Here is a 4,889-nt window from a genome sequence, read left to right as displayed (position 1 = left end):
TTATCCTGTATTTGATTGTGTTTATCTGCAGTTAGTTACACGAATTCAGATATGGGATGAATTCGGATAGGGATGAACGGGTTTAAAAGTTTTTAAGAGTTTAAGAGTTTTTAAGAGTTTTAGTCAAATGTTTTATAAGATAGTATAGATAAGCTGGTGTTTTGATAAAAGTAAGAAAAGATGATGATTGTGTTATAGTTGAAATTAGAAGAATGAATGGATGAGTTATTGACATCCACGACCATCATCAATAACTCATTTGTGGAAATGGAACCAACACAATCATTTCTATTTTGATTGTAATGCTATTATTGCTTGTGTTTTTCTTTTTAGAGATTAATGGATGGATTTGGAAGATAAAAGCAAATTTGGTAGGCCGTGCTTGGCCTTGTATTTTTATTTGGACAAAAAGTAGATAACCCGTGATTCCAACTGGTTCTATACGGACCTGCCTCAAGGACATCAATGTGAGGGGACATTCTTTTGCTCACTCAACTAGTGGAGCAAGCCTAGGGGTTGTCTTGTATTCAAGCAAAATCATCTTATCTTTTACCAACTGAACTACACGCTAGAGGTTATATTATTATAATTAGTTATATTTTCTATATAATTAAAAAGTTATTACTTCTTTTATTGAAAAAAAGAAGTGGCTTACGGTGACGTCAGTGCCAACCGACTTTATAGATACATACACAGGGTGAGAAACGTAATAAAATGATCTGCATCCTTGGATCAACCTTAACTGAAGATCGACATTACGGAGACGCACCTGATTAATTCTCGTTAAGGAGCGCAATTCATGGATGGGTGTGAAATTAAAGGTGATCAAAGGGTCTCGATCTATTCTTATGCTTATCATTTTAACTCTCTTTCTCACACGATCCTTTGCATGTGCGCGCACGCACACACACACACATAAGGTTGAGTTCACGTGAGACCAACATGTTTTTGTGAGATATGTGAGATCAAATTTTTACAATTGAAACTTCACAATAAAACATTGTGAAGTTAAAAAATTTCGAACATTCACAGCGAGAACACTATGAAGATGGTCTCATGAGTCTCTCGGAAACATGTTGGTCTCATATGATCCCAAATCTATATATTAGAGTAGACTATAATTTTGGTCCTTGTGGTTTTTAGGTATAACTTTTCCGTCTCTATAGTTTTGAAAATACACGATGGTCATTGTGGTTTGCAAAAGCATCGGGTTTTGGTTCGCTCTATCTAAAGGATTTGCATCTTCCCTGATTTGTTTTTCAATGTAAAAAAATTAGGCCCCATTAGCTTGTGGAAGAGTCCGACCCTTTATAGGACAATTAAGAACTTGTTCTCTAGCGCACAAAAACGTATGTGGGTTTGCTATATCAGACTCGTTGGCAAAAAAGTTAGGTACAACTGTTGTCAGCTTAAGCTCACAAATGATTACTTCAAATTGGATTAGCTTATACAATGATTGAGATTGTAATAAAACAATCAGTAGGCATAAACCCGTCTTCTATATTTATTATCCTCACAAGAAAAGTGAAGATGAGTTTACCAACTCTAAAAGTTGATATAGTAGTTGATAACAATGTTCAATTTCAATCACTTGTTGTTTGACATAAAAAGATCAATGATAAGGAATGCTCACATTCAACTAGTGATGGCCAAATCGGCCCGGTCCAGGACCGGTAAGGACCGATTATGGGACCGAAAACTGGGAACGGTTGGGGTGTTTGGCAGTTTTGTGGGACGGGGACCGGTTATGGTTAGGCCCTGCCAAACGTATTTTTAAAGTGTATTTGAGTGACTCGATTATAAATTTTATAATGTATTAAATATATATATATATATATATATATCATTAAAAAATTATTTTTTATTGCGGCGACCGGGACTGTGGACCGGCGGCTCATAACCGGTTATAAAGAACCTTGATCGGTCTTACCATTTTCGTCCGGGACCGGTTATGAAAAAGCTTGGGATCGATTAGGACCAGCCCGTCTCGGCCCGGGACTGGTTTTTGGCCATCATTACATTCAACTTCTGACACATAATAACTTTATGGAAGATAGAGCCATATGTTCATTTGAAAAATGGTAAATGTGTGTGAGGTAGAGAAGTGATCCTAACCCTTCATCTAGTCAAGATTACGACTGTGATTGTGAAGCACCGGATAATTCCTCGCATGGTATGTAGAAAATAGAGGGGTAAATGCGTAACTTTTACAAATAAGCGGCAAAACAAGTGCATATGTGAACCCGTGTGATTCACATATGAACTATGGGTTAACATATTCATTTGTTTGCTGTCTATTTGTAAAATTTACGAAACTACCCCTCTATTTTTCGCTTGACCAGTTAAAGCCACAAATCTTGACCGTGTGAAAGGCGAGGATTACTTCTCTATTTCTCACACAATTAGTACTTCTCAAATGAACCTCTCCCTATATGTGTGTGTATACTTGGGATTACGTAAGACCAACATGTTTTTGCTAGACCGTTGAGACCATTTTTTTACACTTGAAATTTCATTGCAAAATAATGTGAATGTAACCTTCACAATGTTTTTGCTATGAATGTTCAGATTTTTTTTTTTTACTTTCTTAATGTTTTTCTGTGAAGTTTCAAGTATAAAAAAGTGGTCTCATGGTTCTTATGAAAACAACTTGATCTCACGTGAATCCAACCCTATATAAGTAACAATATGTCTGGACTCAATTAACATGATAAAGGATAAACATAAAATTCTAGAACACGTGTTTTGTATATCTAAAACTTCACCATTTCGACTACGACATTCATGATTAAAGTTGGTATAAGGAGTCTTGTCACCTCGTAATTGTTATACATCCATTATCTCCAATCGACCATCAACATAATGAAGTCGCATCAATCACAACTTAAATCCCATCCAATATTCTCAAATATCTTTAATTTCACAATCTTTCTACATTCCAATCATCATTTCCAACTTCATATGTTCAAGCCAAATTAACCTATATACAAACACTTCGTGACCTTCAATTTAATCGATTCTCCATTATAGTTCATCGTTTATATGATCCCAAACATTAAAAAAAAACCATATAACTGTATCGATTCTCAATCAATTAAGTTAGGATCATCGTTTTCGGTTCATATTTATTCACCCACTTTATCTCATTTTTCCGGTATTTTGTTTTAATCAAATAGATTTGCAAGTGTTAGTGCAATCCAAAAAGGTCAATAACCCCCCTCCCCCCCCCCCAAAATGGTCCTTTTTGGTGGCCTTGGAAGCCTGGAAGGGACCAATGAATTAAAAATAAAAAAAGAGGACTTCATAATCATACGATTTAAATAAATATTATCATTTTTCTGGATCTGTTGATATAAACAGTTTTTACTTCAGCAAGGACGTGATGTTTTCCCATTATTTAATGAGTTTGTAAATATATATTTTATTCCTGTGGGCTATAGAAACTATGGATCGACTTCCTAAACAAAATAATTATATCTATAATTATCATGATTTATTTTTGTTATAGATTAAGTTCATTATCATAATTCTACTAACACTTATTTTGATGAAGAGAGTTTTTTTTGTCTTTTTATATTATTATTTTTAAATAATAAAGTAATATATTTATATTAAGTATATATATTTAAAAAATCTTCTTTAAATGAAAGATTTTGAACTTTTAAGAAACTAAACATCATGTATATTAAAAAATCTCATTTTTTAAATATCCCCTTTTACTATTAATTTGTTAATTAATATACGATTTTGTATGCTCTTTTTTAACATTTTCCTTTTAGTATTATGCTACCATTAATTAACCTATTTCATTTCATCTGTTACTCTTAATTTAATTAATATAAAATTATGACGGGCTGGTAAAAGGAAATGGTAACAAAACGAGAGATGGAGACGAGTATGGCCAACAAGTTTTTCTCTGTTTAAAAAAAATGTAAAATACAAAATTCTTTTGATTTGTCAGAGTAATCCGTTAGTAAAGTTATATTAAGGGATCCAAGTTGTAACAAAAATGAAACTATGGTAACTATAAATGTAATTATCTATACTATGTTATAAAACATTTGACAAAGAACTCTTAAAAACTATTTTTTATGCATAAAGTACTGTTTATTAATGCATGTTACTTAAAACTCAAGATTACAAGTAAATTGTGCGTAAGTATAACTTATTAAAACTCCATATCTGAATTCGTGTAACTAACTGCAGATAAATATAATCAAATACAAGATAAACATATTATTTTAAATATAAAAAAACTAAAATATAATTAGGATAATCATTGAGTTCTAACATAATACTTAATTATTATATTTATAAAATGTTATATTATTAAACCAAAAATAAATTATTTTATTATTAAACTTAAATTAAATTATGATAAAAAAAATTACATAAAAATGAGATTTTTTAATAGTTGATTTGATATTAACATTGATATATATTTTTTTTTCAAAATTTTATGAATTCTTCAAATTTATATTTTATTCAAAAATAAAATCATTATTGATTTCTTAAAAACACATAAAATCGTATTATAACATCGACAGAGACAAAAAATAAAATAAAACATTAAAATCGAAATGTATCTTGCTGCATTGCATGAGTTTCTTTCTAGTTATATTTAAAGGATCCAACCCATAATTCTATATGACATGACAAGGACGAAATCTGTAGTTTACTCTTAATTTTACATATAGATTTGCGACGATATCCATAAAATATTCTTTTTTAATATATAAATAAAGTTACAAATTTGGTCTTTGTAGTTTATGTGTTTTAACACTCTGTATCCCTATTTAAAATATTTATGGATTAAATCCATAGAGTTTGCAATTTATAACACATTGGATCCCTGTCATTAACTCAGTTAGTTTTTTTTTTTCATTAAA

Source organism: Cynara cardunculus (assembly GCF_001531365.2).
Source record: "Cynara cardunculus var. scolymus isolate 2C chromosome LG 1, CcrdV1, whole genome shotgun sequence".
NCBI classification, from domain to species: domain Eukaryota; kingdom Viridiplantae; phylum Streptophyta; class Magnoliopsida; order Asterales; family Asteraceae; genus Cynara; species Cynara cardunculus.
Note: the sequence above shows the minus strand (reverse complement) of the source record.